The 26,109-nt window shown below is 37.3% G+C and overlaps 1 protein-coding gene and 1 pseudogene across 7 annotated transcripts in view; one reads left to right on the top strand and one right to left on the bottom strand.

The window, feature by feature from the left end:
* The window catches only part of TCF12 (transcription factor 12), a 371,281-nt gene that overhangs the window by 6,312 nt on the left and 338,860 nt on the right, over positions 1-26,109 (top strand). The gene's annotated exons all lie outside the window — the stretch shown is intronic.
* LOC309626824 (Krueppel-like factor 4 pseudogene) lies at positions 1,120-25,528 on the bottom strand (annotated as a pseudogene). The gene has a single exon. The product of its transcript is annotated as a Krueppel-like factor 4 pseudogene (transcript).

Consider the following 26,109-nt stretch of genomic DNA (forward strand, 5'->3'; position numbering starts at 1 on the left):
TATGAAAATACATTCTTGGAAAACAAAAATTAGAGACAGGAGTATAACCATGAGTACTGTGTGCTTTTTGGAGTAGTTTCTGTAGTGCTCTTTTAAGTAGTCATGGCTTATAGTGGATTTGAAAACCAGTTTGATTAGGTCACAGTATTTTAGAGACTTGTTTATTATATACAGTGAGCCATACCTTTAATTAATTATTATTTCTATCTGTTTTGGTTAACAATTTAAACATTTAAAATCATTTTCTTGGATAGGAAGATAAAGGTGAAGATACTCAACTTTAAATATAAACACAATTGTTTTCACATTTTAGATTTAATGGGCCTATTTAAGATAATCTCTTATTAAAGCCAAATAGTCTTTTTTTGTTCTTGAACAATTGATACTCATGTCTGGAATGTCACTGCCTGCTTAGTGTTGTCAAAGACTTGGATAACTCTTGCCACAAGAGAGTAAAATAACACTATTAGAAAAGGTCTCCTGGGGAAAAAAAAAGGAGTTTCTGGACAGTGTGGAGGATGTCTTTTTTAAAAAAGTATTTAATAGGACTGCTTTTGGGTATTGCTTGAATGTGTTTTTTTGGATGGGAATGTTGAAATTACAAATCTAATGCTTTTGTGCTTAGGGAATAAAATGAAAAGAAGACAAACATTTAAATATATTAGTTCAAAAGACTTTCTGCTTTGTTAAATAGTTGAGCCATATTTATCTTAGATTTATCAGTTAACCACATATTTATTTAGTATTTACTTTGTGCAGGTTGTTATTCTACTAGCTTTTGGGAAGGTGACAAATGGAGAAGGACATAGATCAAAAAAAGTGGAGGCATTTAATTATCTAGACAGGAAGATAAAGTGTAAAAATGTGAGATAAACTTGTATAACATAAAAAATGTCAACAACTGCACATTAATATAGGTTAAATTGAGTCCATAAGAGTAAGAATGTGCTGAGGAGTGTGGGAACTGGCTTAAGGAAAACTCAAAAATGTTGAATTTAAAGTTGACTTTTAAAGGAGATATGAAAAATGAATTAGGGAAGAGAAGAACTGTCCTCCCAGTTGTGGAATAGCATGAAAAGAGACCCGGAAATGAGAGGCTTACTCCAAGGGCCTGTATGTACACAGTTCAGGGAAAGAGAAACTGATTTTTATTGATTACCACTCCTGCACTCCTTGAGTAGCTCATATTTATATACTGTTATCTGGAGCCAGACTGCATGGGTTCAAATCTAATCATTGCCATTTATTAGCTGGTGACCTTGGGTACGTATCTTAACCTCTCTGTGCTTCTATTTCTTAATCTGTAAAATAGGACTAATAATAGTAGCTATCCTCATAGAGTTGTTATGAATGTTAACCGAGTTAGTACAGGTAAAGCTCCAGGAACAGTATCTGGCACAGAGTGAACTGTGGTGGAGTGAATTGTTAGTGGTGAGGCAATAGAATAAGGAAAGCATTTACTTATTCAGGAGGCTATTGTGCTAATCTAGGGATGAGCTGGTGAAGGTTTGGACTTGGTATTAGTATAGGAAGTAGGAAGGGAAAATAGGAAGTAAGAAGGAAAAATACCAGAAGAAAAGGATTGACAGAATTTGAAGGATTGGATTTCTGTACGTAAGAGAAATTACTTTTGCAGTTCTGGCATAATTGGAGAATATAGTGCTGGAGAAAAATAAATAAATAAAGATGCTGGTATGTTTTGAGCATTTTAAATTTCACATGACTTGGGACTCTTGGCTAGCTTGGGGATTTATGAGAGAAGAGTGCTGCAAGATGAGTTAAAAATTTTGGTTAAAAAAAAGCTCTTTTCTGCCTATAAAATTAATACATAATCATCATTGAAAAAATTGGAGAACAGAAAAAGCAACAAGGGGAAAAAGACACCCATTATTTTACTATACAGAGAAAATTGTTACATTTTGATTTATTTCCTTTTAGTCTTTTTTTCCTGTTCTATGTTTGCAAAGTTGAGAGCTTACTGATGGTTTCATTTCATGTCCTGCTTTTTTATTTCACTTGATGTTATGAGCATTTTCTCATGTTCTTAAAGGTTCTTCATAAGCTCCATTTAAAATTATTGTATGGTATTATTACATGGGATGCATATAGCATAACTTATCAAATCAGTTATCTTACTACTTGACGTTTAGAGGTTTTGTTTGTTGATTTGCTTTTTGTTATTATAAAAAATATGATAGTGAATACCTTTTTGTACATGCATATATTTTTATCTACACTTCAATTTCCTTTGGATAGGAGATGTAGATTTTGGTTTTTGTTCCTACAAGTTATAATTAAAACTAAGTGAGTGAATGAATACCCTTAGGGAAATGAACTCAGAGGGAGATAAATGATCAGGTCAAGAATTGATGTTAATGGTGGAGTTAGATGTATAGAATTAGTGACTTTGGTTGATTATTTAATGTAAAAATACAAATTTTTATTTATGGATGGAGTGTTTGATGACATTTGGTGCAGATTTGTATTTGTGTGTAATTTGGTTGTCTGTTGACTGGAGGGAATTCCTGTCATTCTTTGACCTGTGCTTATTGAAATGGAGTGGAATCTAGTTGGAGTCGATCACTGAGAGAGCCCTTGAATTCTTGACTTTTTATAAGAGAGGTAGTATAGTGCAGTGGGAAGAATTGGGCTCAGGAGCCAGATGACTGGATTGGAACAGTGCTTTGCAACTTATTAGCTGGGTGGCCCTAGGCAAGTCATTTAAATGATCTGAGCATACTTTTCTCCTTTATGAAGAGTGGATGATAATGCTTACCTTCAGAATCCTTATGAGGATCAAGTAAGATTATCTCTGTATATTGTCTGCTACACTGTAGATTCAAAAATTGTAGCTGCCTATGGCACCCTCTTAAGTAATACTAATGTAATATTATTATTAATAGTAATAATTATAACCAGTATTATAGCCAGTGTTTATTGAACTACTATCATATGCTAGGTGCTATGCTAAGCTATTTATAGGCATTACCTCATTTTACTTTAGATAAAATGTGATGTTTTATGGCGGTGGGGAGGGTGAGGAAATGCCCCCCAAGGGCAACATGTCAGAGTTGCTTTCTAGTGCCAAAATCAGGCTGAAGAATAGTTTTGAAAGGTCATTAGGTACCTAATAACCTTACTTTTATTTTTTGTAGCTCATTTCTTCTTAATACTATTATTTTGTGGACTACATGTTATATAGTGCAGAATGGTAAACAGAAATGTGTACACCTTTTGAAAACCCTCTTTCATGTTTAGGCATCTCCACTTGGATGTAGTGTTTTCTCTATATTGCTCTCCAGTTGCTTGAAAATTTTCCTCTCTAGAATGAAGTGTAGTCTAAATAAATAAATAAAATAAAAATGATGTGACCTGAGAGGATAGAATAGCTGGGAGACAGGTTGGAGAGAATGAGTCTCTAGGGTAGAGCTTCTCCACTTTTTTCTTAATGGCAGGGAAGGAGCATAAACTCCCCTGGGAGCCTGAAGCAACACATTGTAAGTGAGCAGAAGAAATCTTATCTTAAAAATCTTCATGTGCATTTTACTTTCTATTCCCTAGCACAAACATATTTGTTGTAATAGAAATATGTTTTAATTAATCATTAAGTAAAACTGAAGTTCTAGGAAAATGCATTGAGTTTAGCTTATGACATTGCCTTCCTCCTGTTTTCCTTTGTATCTTTGGGGATAGAGGCCAGGGTGGAGTGGGATGCAGTCCTATACTATCCTTTCTTTAGTGAGAAGACCAGCCTTAGAGTATATCTTCTTTGGCTGTCTTTATCCTGGATCTTTTCTTGCTCCTACAAAAATCTATGAAAAGGGAATGTTACATTGGGGGAGGGGGATGGTTTTGGTAGGGAGCAAATTGTTATTCCGTAAGCTGAAGCACAGAGAAATTTGTTGGTAATATATATAGCTGTCATTTGAACTTCTGTTTTCTTTTTCTATCCAGATCATCCTGTGATTTTTTCACATACCCCTGACTTGTATGTTTTTACAGGGAGAGCTTTGATTTTTTGTTCCATGTTTAAAATGTGCTCTCATGTGTTCCAGGTTAAAAATGTGCTCTCGTGTGTTCCAGGTTAAAAATGTGCTCTCATGTGTTCCAGGTTAAAAATGTGCTCTCATAAAGACCATGGTGAGTCATCCAAGCTACTGTAAGCTGATTGGGGACTTAAAGATCACACAGAAATGAAAACAGATTAGGGATTGGTTACTAATTTTTATTGCATTGGACAGTGACTCAGGGATGAAACCTTCAAAATAAAATAAAAAAACAATTTGAGATAAGGAACAGGACAGAGAATACTACCTTTTTTATTAAAAAAAAAACCCACTACTATACCTTATTTTTGGTTATTAAAAATGAAGAAAGCTGGCCCAAGATGTCATTTTCTCAGATCTGTTTTAGGTGTTATGAAAGTGCCTGAATTTGAACTGAGGGAATACTCTGAATTTGAAAAATTATTCCAGTTACTCAAAGGAAGTCTTTCTGGAATTAGCCTCCCTCAGAAGTTGTTCACTTGTTTTCTTCTGGTGGTTTTGCCAGTGAGCCATTGTGAGGCTTTAAAATGAGCAGGATCAACTCATGATGACTCTTGCACCACTTCACTGGTGGTTAATGTAGAGAGAGCACAGGTTGAACTTAATCTGATCACACAACTCTAATCAATGAGCATATGTGCTGCTGCTCTCAGCAAGAGTTATGAGTTAGTGGTGGGACACCATGGGGATCCCTGCTTGGAGGGAATTACAGTCATCCAGCCTCTTTGTTCTGAGGCGTATGTTGTTTTGAGATTGTTGGGAATAAAAAAAAGGTTTACTATGCTACTGGAGAGGAAAAAATGCTAGGCTTACTTTGAACTTACGGAAGAAGCATGATTTGGCCGCAGGTTAGTTTAGAGAATCTGAGTTTATATGGGCATTCATAAACAAGGGATGAAAATCATTGAGTTCTCTTGAGTTAGGAGGTCCTCTTAGATTTTTGCTATTTGGAAACCCTACTGTATCCAGCTGACTTTGACATACTTAGGTTTTGGAAAATGTTTTTCAGTGTTGGTCCCAATTTGGAATAAAGTTAAAGGGGGAAGATGATGCATGTTGAATCTCTTGGTGGCAACTTACAGGCAGCTTGAATTGATTATGCTTTTCCAACTAGGCAAGTAATTAGATCCACTTTAAGACTTTATTAAATATCCTAAGTGTCTCTTATTTAAGCATCAGCTAGTTCTTTTTATTTTAGGTGATAGCACAGTTTATTTATTGTATGTCAAGACCACCTTTTTACTTGCCAAAGGTCCACAATTAGTGATCTGCCATTCTGAAATCGGAAAAGATCTGAATCAAATTTTTTCCTTTAAATTCAGCATAAACTATTTTAGTGGCAAGATTCGATCTTATCTGAAGGGAGGCCATTGACATTTCCTATTTTTGTAGTTACTGTATGATTACCAGGTGCTGGGGGTGATTTGTATGATATGGTATGTATACTGTATTTCTTTTCTAAAATCTGAAAAATGGAATTCTAAAACCCACCCGGCGTCATGGATTTCCGAAAAGGTATTATAGACCTCCCTTTGTGTGTGTGTGTGTGTGTGTGTGTGTGTGTGTGTGTGTGTGTGTGTGTGTGAATCTCCCCCACCCCCTCCCCCCTGTTGTTGTTTTCAACTCAGAATAAGAATTTCTCTTTTGGACTAAAAGTCTAGGCTAGAGACAATTATTTTAAATACAGAAAAAAATTGTGGTGGACTTGTTAATATAAAGGAAATTCTTCTTGGAATACAGTATAAGCTTTTCGGACTGAGCTTTGTGGTTTGAGAAGTTTGCCCTATACGTTGTTTTAGGAAGTCAGTTTTCATTTTGAGGAGGTATAAGCTTTTCATCTTTTGGGCCAAGGAGTATAGTGATATTTCCCTGGTCATTTTACATGGAAATTTTCAGGATGCTAACATATATTTATATAAATATATAAAACCAAGTAAGAAATAATTATGTATATATACATATATAAAAAGTCAGCAGCATGTGATTACCTCCAAGATAAAGCCTCAACCTTGACCCTTATCCAAATTTAACTGTGTGAGAGCAAACAGAAGAAAATCCTACAAGTCATATTCATGAAGAAAAGGAGGAGCTAAGATTTGGTTTCATAGAGGACAGACAACAAAACCAGTCTTTGGTAATTTTATTCTCTACTTTTATATCGGTTAAAAGTTTTCATGGGTTAGTAGCATGATGTTTATTCCTGCAGTATACTCATTAAAGGTATCTTCATTAAAAGCAAATTGTGATTCTAATGAGTGTATGAAATTTTCCTCAGGAGCCTGTCATCGGCTCAGTCCCATTACTGTTTAATATAACTATGAAAGTAGCAATGAAGTGAGTGTGTAATAAACTAGTCTTTGTGTATCTGTTTTGAGAGGCAGGTCAATTGGCTATACTGACTTTTCTGGTTCCCTTGTAAACCTGTTCCTTGTTCATTACCAGTGTTACTGTCTGAAGAATCATTATATAATATTGAATAATTAAATCCACATAAAGTTTGTAGAGGTTTGAGATTCCCTGCTGTGGGAACACAGAACAGGCCATACAGCCAGGGTCTGTCTTGCCTTCATACTTTATATAACATCTCTTGTCGAACTTCAGAGTATTGCCAGAGTGAGTAGACTCTGAGACTTGCCGAACAAGTTGTAGAGCAGTGGGACTTTGCCCAGTGAATGATTGGGGGAATGGGAGGAGTCGTATTATTTAAAAAAAATCAATAATGATAAATGTACTTCATAAATATTTAGTCATTCACTATTTAGTCCATAATTCTTGTAGGAAGTTGGTAATTGTTCATTTTACAGAGGAAATAGAGAAATCAACAGTGATACACATTTGCCTGTGGTTTCGTATTGCCCCTCAGAAGTAGCACACTGATCAGTCATAGTTGCACCTGCACTGATACCAATCTACACCAGAGTATGGTTTGTCATGAGGAGGAATTTAATATCTCCAGAAATCTTTAAAATTTTTTGTTGTAACTGGAGGCTTAAATGGTGCCATGCTGATAATCTCCAAAAGAAAGTGCTTCAAGATTTATTTATTGTTAAAAAAGAAAACAGAATAATCAAAAGCCTCCATAAAATAAAACTTTTTTTGTTGGTATTACAAGATATAAGATATAGACAACTACAGTCCGAAATGTCTTTAGGAGAGTATAATTCTTTTTTTTTTTTTTTTAATTTTTATTTATTTTATTTTATTTATTTATTTATGGCTGTGTTGGGTCTTCGTTTCTGTGCAAGGGCTTTCTCTAGTTGCGGCAAGCAGGGGCCACTCCTCATTGCGGTGCGCGGGCCTCTCACTATCGCGGCCTCTCTTCTTGCGGAGCACAGGCTCCAGACGCGCAGGCTCAGTAATTGTGGCTCACGGGCCTAGTTGCTCCGCGGCATGTGGGATCTTCCCAGACTAGGGCTCGAACCCGTGTGCCCTGCGTTGGCAGGCAGATTCTCAACCACTGCGCCACCAGGGAAGCCCAAGGAGAGTATAATTCTTTTTGTGTGTGGTCTTCTTTTATTGTTTAGCTGTCATCAGACTTTGCGCCTTGGGAGGAAGATGAAATTTGATAGTTGTAAGATATTGGAATATTCACAGATATTATTTAGTTGAGGCCATAGAAAAGAATGGTTGTTTCATGGTGTGGAAAATTCATTATTTTCACTTGCCCCTTTTCAAAGATTTAGTGTTTGTTTAGTTATAAAGGCAAGTAAAAGCAGATGGAAAATAGTTATTCCAAGGGTAGTTTAAAAGTGTTATTAAACATATAGAAGAGGTTTTAATGGAAGTTGTTAAAATTTAATTTTGGCAACAGACTTTTCAGTGCAGTAAAATGAAAAGATTTATTTGAGAGGGTGCTTTTTAGTCCATCTTGTATTATTATTTATTTAAAGTAGACTGGGCTTTCATTTTGTTGAAGAGCATCAGTAGGCATTTGAGAGAACACGCTAATGTGCTGTTGTTTTTTTATTGGTCTGTGTAGAATGGTTTGTTTACTTTAAGGTGGTGGAGAACAGAGAGAGACACATTGTGGTATGCTGGAAAGAGGAGGGGTTTGGAGTCACAAAGTTTTGGTTCATTGTTGGCTTTATCATTTACCAGATTTGTGATCCTACGGCAGTATGTTAACTTCTCTGAGTCTGTTTATCTCACGTCTAAAATGAGAATAAAAATACTGCCTAAGGGGTCGTGATAGTCATCAAATTAAATAATTTTTAAGGAATTTATTTCTAAAATGTGGAGGTTTGTGATTTTGTACGAATATCAGTTGTCTTATGTTAGGTGGCATAGCAACTCTTGAAGGGATTCCAAGTTCACAAGTTGTGGAACGAGTGACTATTCATGCAAAACTCATACATTTCCAACAGTCAGTTATTGAAGATTAAATCAGGTGATTGAGAGGGGCAATAGCTTAAGGAACCCCTTATAGTTGGTAATCCTCAAAATCTCAGAATTCTTCAAATGAGTTCTTTCTCTTTGTGGTTAGATGAGGGAAGTTAAAGCAATAAAGTAAACTCTGTTAATTATATCTCAAACCATAGAGCCCCCAAATTAGTACCTTTGAGTCCTATATTCTCACCTTAGTTTTATTTTTTATTTATTTTTATTTATTTTTAAAATATTTATTTGGCTGCATCGGGTCTTAGTGGCGGCCCCGGGGGATCTTTTGTTGTGGTGGGCGGGCTCTTCGTTGTGGCACACAGGCTCTAGAGCGCAGGCTTAGTAATTGCGGTGCGCAGGCTTAGTTGCCCCGCGGCATGTGGGATATTAGTTCCCCGACCAGGGATCGAACCCGAGTCCTCTGAATTGGAAGGTGGATTCTTAACCGCTGGACCACCAGGGAAGTCCCCTCAGCTTAACTTTAAATGCTTGTTGAGGATCTGTTGTAGTAACAAGGTTAACCACAGGCTTAAGTAGGGTGACAGTTGACTAGTTCTTAGGAAAGTTTTTGCTTTGTTTGATGAGCAGTAATCTGAACAAAACTTTAGTGTCAGTAAGAGTTAACCTTTTGAAGATTTTAAAGTACTGGATGTGGTGGCCTTGATATACTCCTGAGTGAGGATGAGAGGGTGCAAGGATGAGGTTGGGAAATGCAAGTGGAACTCTCATCTGCTATATGCCTCTGCTGGAAGCAGGAAGGGTTGACTTAGTCTTATCCATAAATGACAAGGTATCAGGGCTGGGGCTGTGTGTTGGTGCTACTGTTGCCAGGTTCTTTGTGATTAGGGAAGATGAGGGCTTTCCCAGGTCCCAGTGCTGCCCCTTTCCAATTAGTGTGCTTGTCTGGGTATATAAAACACCTAGGTCACCTTTTATTGGGAAATATTGAGGTTTTTACTGACTCCATGTATGTATGTGTTTATGGGATTGTATTGTTTAGAACTTTTCACTTTGTTTTAAAGAAGGAAATCAGCAAATTCAAACTTCATGGAACCCAGAGCCAGTACTGCTATTGGGGTGGTCTTGATGGAGGCCTGTGGACTGGTAGGCTCCATTGGAGGTATTTGCTGATTGTTCTTTAGGATAAGACAATGACTGGGTTTAGGATTATAGGATGATTTGACAGTCACTTGACAAGAGTCAAGAAAGTTCTGGTGTCTTCTGATTGTAATAATTCCTAATGCCCTCTTGAAGATCGTTATTAAATTGCAGTGACATGAGAGTAGATGGTAGGTGAAACAGAAAAACTAAGGACCTTGGAAATGGATAGCTAGGGTTCCTGAATATAATTTCTAAGAACCCTGGGGCCAGGTGAAGTAGCTTATTTTTCCTTCATAGGTAATTGATGGCTTCTGCATTCTTGCTGCTACTGCTGTAATCTGTTACTCCACCACTGGACATTGTAGTAGTCTTCTTACTTGGCCTCCTTGCTGCCATTTGCTCTCTTTTCCAATCTGTCTTAGTCTGCACAGGCTGCCATAACAAAATACCACAGACTGGGTGGCTTAAACAACAGCAATTTATTTTCCAACAGTTCTGGAGGCTGGAAGTCTAAGATCAGGGTACCAGCATTGTCAGGTTCTGATGTCAACTCTTCCTGGCTTACGGGCTGCCTTTTTGCTGTGTTCTCACATAGCCTTTCCTCAGTGTGTGAGTGAGAGGGGATAAGGGAGAGAGAACTCTCTGGTGTCCTTTCTTATAAGGGCACTAATGCCATCACAGGGGCCCCAGCCTCACGACCTCATTTAACCCTAATTACCCATCAAAGGCCTCATCTCCAGATATTGGCTTCAGTAGATGAATTTTGGGGGGGACCCAAATGTTTAGTCCAAAACACAATCCTCATATCTTTAAAACGTCTTTCTCCTGTGGTTTGTCTCAGAGTCTACATGTGTTCCCTATTGGCTATCAAAACAAACAGAAGTCCCACCTTGGCATTTAAGTTCTTTAATAATCTGTTAGGAACTTACTTTAGCCAGTTTTATACTCACTACTCCCCAGTCTGAATTGTATGGTTCAGTCGCACTGTTCTTTACCTGACCTCCTGCCTTTAGTTATTCTTTTCTTACAAACTGGAATACTTACTTGCCATTTTTGTGCCATTTGAGCCCCCTTTCCTTTATGAAATCTTTTCCAGCCATTTCAGGTCATAATTTTGTAAAAATATGGCTTCCAGATATTTAAAGGACTCTCTGGTAAAGGAAAGTACTTGTTCTTGTTTGCTCCTGAAGGCAAGGCTAAAGCCAATAGGCAGTTATGGCCAGCAGATTTTGAGTCCAGCCAGTTATTGTAGCTGGACAGCTAATGGGTTAACACTGTAAAGTTTAAAAGAAGACTGAAGCCTGCTTCTTGTGAATACTGAACAAAGGATTTCTGTTTTAGAATACTCTCATTTAAAATATATATAGATATAGATATATGTATTTATATATATATCTTAGATTGTATGTTTTCTGAAAGCAAAGATAGTGTTTTACACTTGTATTTCTGCAAAGTACCCTACTTTAAGGTCAAACACCTGGTGAATGACTATATTTAGGTTTGGGGATGTGTGATAGATTGCTGGAAAGAAAGATTAAATTCCCTAAATTAAATTTCTTAGATTAAATATCCTAAATTGCATTTTTATTTCCTAATATCAGCTGCATGGTGAAGTTTTAAGGAAGCACTGAACTTGTGTGTATTAGCTGTCTGGAGACCTGTGGTGTTCATTTATTAGAATGTTCCACCTGTTCTCGTATTTCTTCTGAAAAGATCTTTGTGCATCCAAGACCCCACATTTAAACATCAAGGATGAGCAGGAAGTGGCCAAGTGGTAGAGCCACTGAGGTTGTATGTGAATACAGCTGCCTCTCCTGAACCACAGCTAGCCCTAGCTCTGAAGAGCAAACTCTTCCATAGTGTTTTCTTTTCACAGGCTGTGTGCCATTTTTGTTCTTTAGTAACGTCATATTGTGGGGAGGATGACTTGTCTGATACTGGCCTTGATTGGGTAGAGGAGCTCTGTTGTATGAGGGCCGTAGGAACCATTTTACCACAGTTTGGAAACCACTAGATGGCCAAAACCTTGGAAGTGATACTTTTCCTACAGTAACCTAGATTTTTGCCAGTTGGGTTAAACCACAGAAGAGAGGTTATATGGTCTAGCATTATAATAGATGTGGGGAAACATCTATAAGAGCAGAAAAAGATAATCTTATTTAATGGAACTGAGTCTATTCACCTGCTTAATTTCTGGTGGAAGGGTGAACCATCATCTTTTATTTAATGCTTCTAAAATCATCCTCAGATTTTTGGGCCAAAAACTGCTTTTGTCGACTGTAGAAAATACGTTGTCTTTGTATTTTGAAATTGGATTGCAAATCTCAACACGAAGTCTTTGGAAATTGTATTTTTTATCTTTTCTTTTTCTTAAGCCAGGAATTGAGTTGACCCTTGTATGTGGAATTTGGAAAAATTTTGTTTTGAGGGAAACATTAATTGAAAGTTAAGGAGTTTTGTTAGGAGAGATCTAGGGGTATATCAATTTGGAGATGTGACCTTTGTGATAAAGATGATAAAAATTCTCATCTCAGTAATCTACCTCAGAACAAACATTGTCCATTGTAAGCTTCTCACTGACTTAAGACCACTTTATCTGAGATAGTGGCTGCTAGACTTTCAGTTCTTATATAGCTTACCCTGGAAATGTATAGACTATATTGCCTTGTGTAGTTTAACAGAGTGTTTATTTCAAACAGCAACTTTCATTGCTTGGAAACCTGCAGATTTCTGAGATGCCACCTTTACCGCCTAAGATTGATTTTTAGCTCTCTGAAAGTGCCCATTTGATCCCTGTGAAAGGAGCAGGTTTGTGTTTATTCAGTGAGTCAAAGATGAGGTAATTGGTATTTTTATGATTTGAATGGAGGCTTTGTATTTTTGAATTTTGTGAAACAAAGCTGTGTTTGTAAACACATTTCAAAAATATAAATGACACTTTTTGGTGAAGATGTTCACTGAATAGCAAGAAAGTTCAGAAAAAAAGGAGCTTTTGTTAACATTTAATAATAATCTAACTGTTTTGATTGACTATCTCGTTGATGTTTAAAGAGTACCTAATTTTTAGAACTTTTTGTATTGCAAATAATCCTCAGACTGGGTTGCGGTAGGAAAATATTTTTTTGGTATCCAATATTCCTATACTAGCTTGGAGTTTTCAACTGTTACCTTCGTTTAGAAGAATGTATCATAAGCAGTGTATTTCGATATAAAAATCGTCTTGGGAAGCTCTAGGAAAGCATTTGTTTAGTGTTCCGATGTAAGATGAACAAGTTGCTGTGATATTGGACCAATAACATAGGAATATTTTGGTATGGCTCAGCTGGTTTAGATGTAAATAAACGGTGTAAAAGGGTTCAGGCAAAATCCAAAGTGGGTCTTCAGAGATTGTGAAAAGAAGCGGTTAATTTTATACTCCCCTCCAATTTCTTCTTCTTTTAAAGGCTTGTTGGCTTTTGAATGAAGTTGTCTGTTCTGTTATGGAAGTGTTGTTTCCAGAGGAAGTGTATTTTTATCTATTTGTAGTGGTTTTCACTAACCTAGGTGACACTGGAGGGGAAAGTGTTAAATTTTAAATTAATTTTGAAAGCCTATATGTAAGTGCTGAAAATGTTTTCTTCTGTTAACTATTTTTGAAAAATTATAAAAATACAAGCCAAAGCTAAAAAAAATCTGAATAGCATAGAAAGCTATATGGTGAAAAACAAAAGTTCTTCTCGTCATTACTTCCTGTTCCCCATTTCCACTCCCTTGGCAGAGATTTACTCTGTTCAGTTTCTTCTCAGAGTTTTTCATGCATATGCAAGCGATACCTAGCTCTTGTTTTTTTTTTTTTTGAAATATGTGAAACGTTTCTTTTTTTTTAAATTTATTTTATTTATTTATTTTTGGCTGTGTTGGGTCTTCATTTCTGTGCGAGGGCTTTCTCCAGTTGCGGCAAGTGGGGGCCACTCTTCATTGCGGCACGCGGGCCTCTCACTATCGTGGCCTCTCCTGTTGCGGAGCACAGGCTCCAGACGCGCAGGCTCAGTAGTTGTGGCTCACGGGCCCAGTCGCTCCGCGGCATGTGGGATCTTCCCAGACCAGGGCTCGAACCCGTGTCCCCTGCATTGGCAGGCAGACTCTCAACCACTGCGCCACCAGGGAAGCCCCTAGCTCTTGTTTTTACACAATAGGGAACAACAGTTCTGCAACTTAACCTTTTCACTTAACAAGAGAGGGTGAGTAGGGGATCACTATATAAAGGGCATTCTTGAGCCCGTATTTATTTTACTAGGATATTTTGATTTCCTAAAATATGTGTAATGATTTGACCTGTTATAGAAAGTGACATAATTGTACAAAACATATGACTTAATGAAGCTAAAAACCCTTTAGAAAACAAGCAGTTAGTTTTATTGTAATAGAAACATTCAATAAGATATTAGTTCTTTATGTATAGGCCTTGTGCACAGGGCACGCTTTTACATGAATTATTTAACATAATCTTTATAATAACTCTTTGAGGCAGATTTAGTTTTACTCCCTTTTTTTTGCAGATGAGGAAACAGGCTTAGGTGGTTGAGTAACAGCTACTAAGTGGTGGAATCAGATTTCAAAGGTGATCCATACAATTATGCAGCACTAGCTAGTTATTCAGATTATTTAAAGAAAAACTAGTCTCATGGACAGTTGTGTAATATACTGTTATCAAATACCACAGTTATTTAATATCAAAATTTGGTGAAGTCATCATTGTTAAAATGTGTTTGGTGGAGGGATTGGCTCTTCCTTGATTCTAAACCCAACAATGTATTAACATCACCTGGGGAGCTTTTAACATATGCCCATTCCTGGATCCTGAGGAAATACCCTTCTAATACCAGTTTGTTGAGTGATTTTTTTTTTTTAATCATGAATGCATTGAAGTTTTATTAAATGCTTTCTTTGAATCCATTGATATCATCAGATGGATTTCCTCCTTTGTTCTGTTCATGTAATAAATAACACTAATTGATTTTTGAATGCTAAATCAAGTTTGTGTTTCTGGAATAAATTCTACCTAGTCATAATGTATCATTTTCATATTACTGAATTTAATTTGTTAATATTTTGTTAAGGATTTTTATATCTGTATTTATGATGGATATTGAGCTGTAAATTCTTTTCTTTTTTTGGGTCTGTGTCTTGTTTTGTCATCAGTCATGCTGGGCTCATCTAATGAATTAGGAAGTGTTCCCTTGCTCCTCTTCTATTTTCTGAGAGTGTGTAGAAGTGGTGTTGTCTTCCTTAGATATATAGCAATTCACCAGTGAGACCTTCTAGGCCTAGTGTTTTCTATATAAGAAGGTTTTAAATTGTAATTAATTTCTTTAGTTGATTTAAGGCCATTCAGGTTTTCTGTTTCTTCTTGAATCAATTTTTGTAATGTGTGTCTTTCAAGGAATTTGTCCATTTCATTTGTTATTGAATTTATTGGCCTAACACTATTCATTTTTCTTCAGATAAAATATTATAGGTTTATTTAAAACTTAATTCTTGAGTATACAAAATACAAATTCCACAAAATGTTCATTTTTTTACTTTGTAGTTTACAAATATGCAAAATAGAAGTTTGCTTAAATTTATATTACATATTTATTAAGGCAAGGAACTATATAGAAAAAAACATTTGTTCTGCTTAAGGCATACTTTGGAATAAACCATCACATCTGAAACCACAGCGCATGACAGACTGTGTGCATAAAAACGTTGACGTAAACCAGGTGTATTTACCTGACTTAGATCATAAATGTAGACTGGAAGACAAAAATAGATTTTCCTTGTCAAAGTATGCAGCAGTTTGAGAACTTTGGCCTCATTTGGTACCTTTAGAACCAAGACTCACCAAGCACCATCGTTTAGGCTATTAAAACACATTTTCTGTACCTGAATTTCTTCCTCTTCTTCTAAGATCGTAGTAATGGCTTTTAGAAGGCAAAGAGAATACAAGGTGATCTTTATGCTTATATTGCATCGAAACAATTCAGGGGATTCTGGTCTTCCCTCCCTTCAACTCAGGGGTCTAATTTATACCCTGATATCCACAACATCCAGTCACCCCCTTGGCATTTTCTAAGTCCAGGAATATATATTCAAGTTGGATTTAGAATTGGAATGATAGAAGATCCAGTCACAGACCCCGTCTGTTCTTTGTCATTTGGTTTCCTCATGTCTTCAGATTATCCATTTACAAGTTTACTTGTTGGGAACTTGACCATGGTTGTAGTGCTTTCAAGCTGGGTTCCTCCCCTCACCGGGAAGACAGTGTGAAAGGCAAAAAATACTGAATTCTCGCCTGGCAGTGTGGGTCATATCCACTGTTTTGGGATTTAAAAGTGCATCTTCATGTGTTAGGCAAGGTGGTCCGACCTCGAAAATGCCTGGTCGCACTTCTGGCACCAGAAGAGGCGGTGCCCTGTGTGTTGGCGGTAGTGCCTGGTCAGTTCATCTGAGCGGGCAGATTTCCACCCACAGCTGTCCCAGTCACAGCGGTAAGGTTTCTCACCTGTGTGGGTTCGCAGGTGTGCATTTAGATGAGAACTCTTCGGGTAGGTTTTGCCGCAGCCTGCGTAATCACAGGTGTGAGTGGCCGTCCTTTTCCGGGGCCACGACCTTCTCCCCCTCTTTGGCTGGGGCTCCTCCGGCCTGCAGGAACTGGGTGGCATGAGCTCTTGGTAATGGAGCGGTGGGACCTGCAGCTGCATCTCGTCGGGCAGGAAGGGAGGGTAGTTGGACCCTGGGTGGGGATGGAAGCCCAGGGGTAGCGGCAGGGCAGGATGGCAGTCCCTGCTGCTCAGCAGTTCCTCGGCACCCAGGGTCAGGGTGGTCCTGCTGGGGAGCTGCCGCCGCAGGGGAAAGTCATGCGCAGGCAGCCGGTGGCCATTGCCGAGATGGGGTCCAGTGCCCAAGTGGGCATCAAGGGGCCGACCGACGGTGCACAAGGAGACAGCCTCCTGCTTGATCTTGGGACACATGCGTGCCAGCCTGCTGCTGTAGGGCATCACCACCACCGGGTGGCTGCCGTCCAGGCTGCCTTTGCTAACACTGATGACCGACGGGCTGTCGTACTCGCTGCCAGGGACACTCAACGATGCCTTCAACACAAACTTGCCCATCAGCCCGCCACGTGGCGGCTGCGGCTGCTGCAGTGGAATGTACCCTGGGTCCAGTTCGGGCCACAGAAGCTAGGTCACGAAGCCGCTGGAGGGGCTCACGTTGTTGATGTCCACCAGGTTGAAGGGAGCTGTTGGAGGGAGTGCAGACTCCTGGCCATAGAGGAGGCTGCCGCTCGTGTTGCCCGGCGCCACGCCTGGGTCGCCCCCGGTCTAACACTATTCATAATATTCTATTATCCTTTTATTGCGTTGGATATGTAGTCATGTTTCACCTTTCTCTCTCGATATTGGTAATTGTGTCTTTTCTCTTTTTTCTTAATTAGTCTTATGAGAGAGTTTGTATTTATCCATATATTTTCCATTTACATCATTCTTCATTCCTTTGTGTATATCGGGTTTTCTATTTTGTCTCATTTTTCTTCTGCCTGAAGCATTTTTTAAATTTCTTATAGTATAGAATGCAGACAGTGAATTCTCTTTATTTTTTGCTGCCCTAAAAAGTTTTTATTTTGCCGTTATTTTGGAAGGGTACTTTTGCTGGATATAGAATTATGTTGACTTTTTTCTTTTGACAATTTAAACATGTCTTTCTATTGTGTGTGTTTTGTTTTTGTTTTTTTGCCTTTCATTGTTTTTCATAAGTCTGCAATAATTCTTCTTTGTTCTTTTCTACATAATATTTTTTTCCCTTTGGCTGCTTTTAAAAGTTCCTGTTTTCAGTAATTTGGTTTTAAGATTTCTATGCCTGTATGTATGTGTGTGTTTGTTTGATATGTATGTTTATAGTTGAAACACTTTAGTCATTGTATCTTCAAATGTTTTTCCCTCACAGACTCCAATTACAATTATGTTGGTTCTCTTGATGTTATTCCACAGGTTACGGAGGTTCTATTTTTTTTTTTCAGCCTTCTTTCTCTTTACAGTTCAGTTTTAATAGTTTCTATTATTGTGTCGTCAAGCTAAGGATCTTTTCTTTTGCAGTGTCTAATCTATTCATCCTATCCAGTAAATTTTTCATTTCAGATACTGTATTTTATTTCTAGAAATCCTTTTTTTTTTTTTGGTCTTGCATCTCTTTCTTCACAGTGTTCCTGGTTTTCTTTTAATCAGTGAATAATTTATAATAGCTGTTTTCAAGTCTTTGTTTGCTAATATATTTGTATTCTAGGCTTATTTGTATTGACAGATTTTTCTTCTGGTTATGGGTCACTTTTTTTTTTTGCGTCTGCACATGTCTGGTAAATTTTGATTAAATTCTGAACATTTTGAATCTTACACTATTGAGTGGATTTTGTTGTCTTTTATTTTTATATATATATATATATATATTTATTTATTTATTGGCTGCGTTGGGTCTTCGTTGCTGCCTGTGGGCTTTCTCTAGTTGTGGCAGGTGGAGGCTACTCTTCGTTGCGGCATGCAGGCTTCTCATTGCGGTGGTTTCTCTTGTTGTGGAGCACAGGCTCTAGGCGCTTGGACTTCAGTAGTTGCGGCATGTGGGCTCAGTAGTTGTGGCGCGTGGGCTCTAGAGCGCAGGCTCAGTAATTGTGGCCCACGGACTTAGTTGCTCTGTGGCATGTGAGATCTTCCTGGACCAGGGATCGAACCCATGTCCCCTGCATTGGCAGGCAGATTCCCAACCACTGCACCACCAGAGAAGTCCCTGTTGTCTTCTTTTAAATAATACAGGACTTTGTTATGTCATGAGATTGAGTTACTAGAGGTAAACTCAGTCCCTTCAAGTGTCGCTTTTAAGCTTTGTTAGAGTGGGTATAGTGTAATTTTTATGCCAAAAATAGTTTTCCTTGTTGCTAAGTCATAACCCTTCTGAGATATTTATTGAATTCCTTGAATTTTCAATGTTTATGTTCCACTCTGACTGCTTCCACCTTTTAAGACATCTCTCAGTCCCATTTGAGCTCTGGGAGTTGTTGAACTTAAAATTCCTTGCTCATTTTTGCCTTCCTTGGTGGAGTTTTACCATATTGTGTGATTTCCTGTTAGTAGCATACTCAAGGGGATACCATGAAGATTTCTGGAGCTCTTTTTCTATATAGCTTCCTCATCTGGATCTCTGCCCCACAAATTCCAGCTGCCTTTGCCTCCTCGAACTCTAATCTTTAGCCCTTCAACTCAGTGATACCACTCTACTCTGCTTGAGATCCCCTCCCTGCACAATGATCTGCAAATTAACTTGAGGCAGGAAACCAGGATGATGATAGAATTCATGTAGTTTGTTTTCCTTTTCTCAGGGATCGTAGTCTTACATGGTTTGTTTTCCAGTATCTGGAAGCAGACATTTAGCATATATTTTCCAATTTTCTGATTGTTTGCAGTGACAGGTTAAATTCAGTCACAGTTACTACGTCATGGTTGAAATCAGAAGTCCCCTTTTCTTCTTAGGAAGGTAAATGTGGCTAGTAGAAAATGTGTAGCAGAGAGAGTGGAGGCAGGGTTCTTGAATGAGAGCAGTATTCATGAAGTCAGGACAGCCGTGTATGTCTGGTCAGGTGTTAAACTGCATTGTGAGTGATGCCCCTGAAGTTGTGTGGTGCACAGCTTAAATGACAGCTTTGCATGTAGCAGCGCTTAGTGAGGATACAAGTGAGAACATGTAGATGTGGAATTGATGGGACCTCCTCTGTTTTTTTTTTTTTTTTTTAATTTTCAGTACTTTATTTGTTCTTAAAAAGAAAAAATAATAAAAGGAAATCAGAGAAGGAAACTGCTCCAAATCCATGCCAATTTGGGGACATCCAAGAGTAGAAAATTAATTTTAAAAATATTCACTGTTTAGTCATTGAGATGGCACCTCTTCTTAATTGAGTTTGTAGTGTGAGGTGAAGTGGGCCATTGGAGGTGATGTCAAGGTTTTTATTTTATACGATTTATTTATCACTATGGAGGTGAATAAGCCTTATTCACAAGGATTTTGTGAGGCTTAAATGTGCATGTGAAAATGCTTTCTAAATGACAAAGCAGTATACAGTTTGAAGTGTGGTGTATTGCTGAAGTCTACCCTCTGGGGACTTCCCTGGTGGTCCAGTGGTAAAGAATCTGCCTTGCAACGCAGGGGATGCGGGTTCAATCCCTCGTCGAGGAACTAAGATCCCACATGCCGTGGGGCAACTAATAAGCCCATGCGCCACAACTACTGAGCTTGTGTGCATCAACTAGAGAGCCCACATGCCGCAAACTACAGAGCCCACTCACTCTGGAACCTGCATGCCATAACGACAGAGCCTGTGCCCCCTGGAACCTGTGCACCGCAACTAGAGAAGAGAAAACCTGCACGCCACAACTGGAGAGAAGCCTGCACACCAGGACGAAGGCCACGCCCCCCAGCGAAAGATGCTGCATGCCTCAACAAAGATCCCGGGTGCCACAACTAAGACCCGACGTAGCCAAAAATAAATAAAATAAATAAATAAATAATAATAAATAAATCTTTTAAAAAAATATCATTCACAGTAGTGTCAGATGCTTCACCTTCAACAACAATAACAACAACAAAAACAAAGTCTATCCTCTGGATCTCTACAGAAAAGCCTACATGATGCCCTCGTGTCATAAGTGACCTGAAAACGTTGCTGTAACTCCAAAATATCAGAATTCATATACAAAGAGGAATTTTTTTCCTCTCTTTGAAGAATTTAGTCTAGTATATGAGAGTTTCTTAGTCTCAGGGTAATCTGTGTAGACAGACCTTTAAAAAAATCCCTTTACTTCAGAAGAGACTGTTGAGACAAGCTGGAGTGAATACCAGTGGAGTAGTAAACACTTTTTGTAAGTTGAGAAGATAAAACATTGTTTTCAATGATGCAGTCACCTCAGAATGAAGATGAAGGCTGAAGTTTATGATGGAGTCAGCTCAGAGGTCATAGCCAAAAGTGCAGAAGTAACAGCAGTTTTTGAGGCCTCTATAGAATATTAACATGTTCCATTATCACAAGCATTACCACCCCATTTTACCTTCCTACATTTTCCTCTTGCACTCATCCTTCTATATTATTAGAGGGAAAAGAATGCTTACACTTTTCCATGGTCAGGACATGGAAAGTGGGACGAAAAGTCCCACTTTTTCCCCAGTGAAATCATCATCTATAAGAAATGGACAACAAGGCCCAAATACAGATTACTTCTAAGTGAGCTGATTTTCTCTGCCTGATTTCTCTTGATTCCAGCCAGATTTTGTTGGTGACAATGTGTGAGAGAAAATGTCCTGATTTCGTGACTTCCAGAAAAGGTCATTTTCACAGCATTCTGAAAAGGCAAAGCAGTTGTTAACGTTTAAAAATATGGTTGAAATCCTTGATTTTATCTTTATTCATTCTATTCAATTATTTGAGATATCTATTTATGTTTTTAGGTGTTCTGGGTTATTTATTTCATTGACTGTTGCATTATACTGTACCCTAATTAAACATAATTTGTATATTTCTACATATGTTAATATTATTATGAATACTTATTAATACACAGTTTTGTTATCTCAGTAATTTTTGAAAAGTATCTGCCAAAAAGCATCATAATCTCACTCTTCTAATTATTAAACCAGAATGTAAAGTTGTTTTGTTTTACTTTGTTTTATTCTATAATTCTGAGTACATAGAGCATTGTCTGTTACATACAGGAATTCAGTCATTTTATTGGATGAAAAATTATAGATGTAAAACTCGATCTGCAAAAAAAAAAAAAAAGTTTCCTTGAAACTCAGTCAGGTATGAATTAAAAACATTTCTTTTAGGTGAGGATGATTTGACAATTTCCTTATCACATACACGCATCAATTGTTGTATTTCTTTATGTAGAAAACAATGTAAGAAGACTTAAGAAAAACATTCATAAAAGATATGAATTGTATGCTTTATTTAACCAACATTTATTCAGCATACACTTTGTGTCAGGCTCTGTGCTTGGTATCTGGGATTATAAAGGTGATATGGGTATGGTCCTCCTCCTGGAAGAGCTTGTAATTTGTTGGGGAAGACAGTCATGTGAACAGGTAAACAGGTAAATAACAGTACAACCTGGAAAGTGCTTTAATAGAAATGATTAAAGTGTCACGAAGTAGAGGTTAAAACAGCTACTTCTGTCCAGAGAATTGGTGCATCTTTTGCTGGTGTACTAGGTGAAGGCATGGTGAGTGGGAAGACTGGGTAAGGGAGAGGCTTTAGATGTACTTTACAGTAGCCACTAGCAACATGTGACTAAATTTCTAGCAGCTAGTTACAATAAACAGCACATATTTAAAGTATAAAGTTTAATAGGAAACTATCACCACGATCAAGATAATGAACATGTATATCCCTTTCTAAAGTTTTCTCATGCCCATTTGTATATCTTTTCTGCCTAGATTAGTTTTCATTTTCTAGAGTTTTTAAGTAAATAAAACCACACAGAATGTCCTTTTTGTTTGGCTTCTTTCACTCAGCATAATTATTTTGAGATTTATCCATGTATCAATAGTTTATTCTTTTTTATTGCTTAATGGTAATTCCTATACCACAATTTGTCTATCCCTTGTCCTGTTTGATGGGTACTTGGGTTATGTCCAATTTTTGATTATTACAAAAAAGCTCTTATGGCCATTCTTAAATAAGTATTTGTGTGGATATTTATATAGTAGATATCTATAAGCTTAAGAAACTGCCAAACACTTTTTCCGCAGTAGTTATCTAATTTTACATTCCTACTTGGAGTATATGAGTTTCAGTCCCTCTACATCCTTGTATGGATACACTTGGTATGGTCATTGTTTTAAATTTTAGCCATTCTAATAGGTGTGTGGTGGTATCTTGTGGTGTTTTTTTTTTTTTTTTAATAAATTTATTTATTTTTGGCTGCATTGGGTCTTTGTTGCTGCACGCGGGCTTTAGTTGCGGCGAGCGGGAACTACTCTTTGTTGTGGCGCACGAGCTTCTCATTGCGGTAGCCTCTCTTGTTGCAGAGCATGGGCTATAGGCGTGCGAGCTTCAGTAGTTGTGGCATGCAGGCTCAGTAGTTGTGGCACTTGGGCTTAGTTGCTCCGCGGCATGTGGGATCTTCCCTGACCAGGGCTTGAACCCATGTACCCAGCATTGGCAGGTGGATTCTTAACCAGTGCGCCTCCAGGGAAGTCCCTCTCATTGTGGTTTTAATACATATTTTCCAAATTACTAATGACATTGAGCATCTTTTCATGTGCTTACTTGCCATCTTTTATCTTGTTTGGTGAAGGATCTTCACATCTAAGTCTATTTTTATTTATTTATTTATTTATTTATTTATTTATTTATTTATTTATTTATTTATTTATGCCTGTGTTGGGTCTTCATTTCTGTGCAAGGGCTTTCTCTAGTTGCGGCGAGCAGGGACCACTCTTCATCGCGGTGCGCGGGCCTCTCACTATCGCGGCCTCTCTTGTTGCGGAGCACAGGCTCCAGACGCGCAGGCTCAGTAGTTGTGGCTCACGGGCCCAGTTGCTCTGCGGCATGTGGGATCTTCCCAGACCAGGGCTCGAACCCGTGTCCCCTGCATTGGCAGGTGGATTCTTAACCACTGCGCCACCAGGGAAGCCCTAAGTCTATTTTTAAATAAGATTATTTTCTTATTACTGAGTTTTGAGATTGCTTTAAATAATCTGGGTACAAGTCCTTTATTAGATGTGATTTATTTTCACCCACTTTCTGGGTGGTTTTTTTTCATTCTCTTGAGTATGTTTTGAAGAGTAAAAGTATTTATTTTTGATGAGATTCAGTTTATCAAGTTACTGTTTTACAGATTGTCCTTCTGATGTTGTTATCTAAGAAATCTTAACCTAACCAATGGTCACAAAAGTTTTCCCTTGTATTTACTTCTGCAACTTTTAAAATATAGTTTTACATATAGGTCTGTGATCCATTCTGAGTTTGTTATTTAATATGGTATGAGGTATGGATTTGAAGTTCATTTCTTTGTATATGATTTTCAACTGTTAAAGCACCATTTGTTGAAAAGATTATTCTCAAATGAATTCATTTGCATGTTTATAAAAAATTTTCCGTATATTTATGTGTCTTTTTTCTGTGCTTTATAGTGTTTCTATTGATCTTTGGCTGTTTTTATGCAATACCACACTTGTTTGATTACTGCAGCTTTGTAATATGTCTTGAAATCAGGTAGTGTTACTGTTCTAAATTTGTTCTTTTATAGTGTTTGGTTATTTTAGGTCCTCTGCATTTTCATATACATTTTAGTACTGTTTTGTTAATTGCTACAGAAGAAAAGCCTTCTGGGATTTTGACTGGGATTGCTTTAAATCCATAGATAAGTTTGGGGAGAAATGACATCTTGACAATACCAAGTTTTCTGACCCCATGGGAAGATAATATAATTTTGTTTATTTAGATCATTTTAGTTTCTCTGAGCAATATTTTTTAGTGATCTCTATATAGGTCTCTCACATATATTATTAGATTTATAAGTATTTCATACTTCTTGATGCTGTTATATATAGTATAGTTTTTATTTTATTTTATTTTGTTATTTTTTTTAAAGACTTAAAAAAATTATTTATTTTATTTATTTATTTTTGGCTGCGTTGGGTCTTTGTTGCTGTGCCCGGGCTTTCTCTAGTTGCAGTGAGCGGGGGCTACTCCTCGTTTCGGTGCGTGGGCTTCTCATTGCGGTGGATTCTCTTGTTGTGGAGCACGGGCTGTAGGCACACAGGCTTCAGTAGTTGTGGCTTACGGGCTCTAGAGTGCGGGCTCAGTAGTTGTGGTGCACGGGCCTAGTTGCTCCGCAGCATGTGGGGTCTTCCTGGACCAGGGCTCGAACCCATGTCCCCTGCATTGGCAGGCGGATTCTTAACCACTGTGCCACCAGGGAAGCCCCTATGGTATTGTTTTTAAAATTCCATTTCTGATTGTTAGTTACCAGTATATAGAAATATAATGAGTTTTGTGTGTTGACATTATGTCCTGCACAGATTTTTAAAACTTATTAATTCCAGTACTTTTTTGTAGATTCCATTCTATAGAGATATTCTGTTGCTGGTCATGTAGTCTGTGAGTGAAGGCTGTTTTACTTCTTGGTTTCTAATCTGGATGCCTTATTGTTATTATTATTTTTTCTTTTCTGATTGTACTTTATTACAACTAGTATAATTTTGAATGGAAGTGGTGAGAACAGAACAACTTGATTTGTTTTGGATCTTGGAGGAAAAGTATTTAGTCTTTTACCATTCAGTGTGATGTTAGCTGTAGGCTTTAATGTAGTGCCATTTATTAGACTGAGGAAGTTTCCTTCTGTTAAAACTTCTGAGAGATTTTTCCAGGAATGGACGTTGGGCTTGCCATATGCTTTTTTTGGATCTATAGAGATGATCACATGGCTTTTCTTTTTAAATTTGTTAGTATATGGGGGAGTTACAGTGATTGATTTTTTTATTGTTAAACCAAGTTGCATTATGCAGATAAGCCCCATGTGGTCATGAAGAATTAATCTTTTTATATGTTGTTGGAATTTATTTGTTAAAATTTCTTCACATGTTGATGAACATAGGTAATTTTCTTTTCTCCTAATGTTTTTTTGTCTGATTTTGACACCAGGTTAATGCTGGATTCATAGAATAGCTGGGCAGTATTCCCTCTTTTTAAATTTTCTAGAAGAGTTTGTGTATAATTGATATTATCTCTCCCTTAAATATTTGTTGTTACCAGTGAAACCATCTGGGTCTGGACATTGTTTTTGTTGGAAGACTTTTAACTAAAAATTCAGCTACTTGGATGATTGATTTCTTCTTGTTTAAACTTTGGTAGTTTGTATTTCTCAAAGAATTTGTTTATGTCATTTAAGTTGTTGAATGAAGAATTTGTTTATGAAGAATTTGTTTATGTCATTTAAGTTGTTGAATGTAAGTTGTTTATGTCATTTAAGTTGTTGAAATAGAGTTCATAATATTTGCTTATTATTCTTTTAATATCTGTTGAATTTGTAGTAATGTCACTGCTCTTATTCTTGATATTGCTAATTCATTTCTTCTTTCTTTTTTCCCTTGATCACTCTGACTAAAAGTGTATTAGTTTTACGTATCTTCTCAAAGAACCAACTTTGGATTCAGTGGTTTTCTTTATTTTATTTTATTTTCTCATTTCTTTGATTTCTGGTGTGATTTTATTATTTGCTTTCTCTTTACTTCAGGTGTAATTTTTTCTTTTTAAGTTTTAGATTTTGAAGTCATTAATTTGAGACTTTTCTTATATAGGTCGTTAGTGCTATAAATTCCCCCCTCTCCTCAAGTACTCCTTTAGTAACATTTCACAAATTTTGATATGTTGAGTAGTTATTTTCATTTAGGTTAAATATTTTCTAATTTCTCTTTGATTTCTTCTTTGACCCATGAATTATTTAGAAGTGATTGTTATTCAGGTTACAAATATTTGGGGAGAATATCATTTTAGGGATATTTCTGTTGCTGATTTCTAGTT

Source organism: Balaenoptera borealis (assembly GCF_965194805.1).
Source record: "Balaenoptera borealis genome assembly, chromosome: 3".
NCBI classification, from domain to species: Eukaryota; Metazoa; Chordata; class Mammalia; order Artiodactyla; family Balaenopteridae; genus Balaenoptera; species Balaenoptera borealis.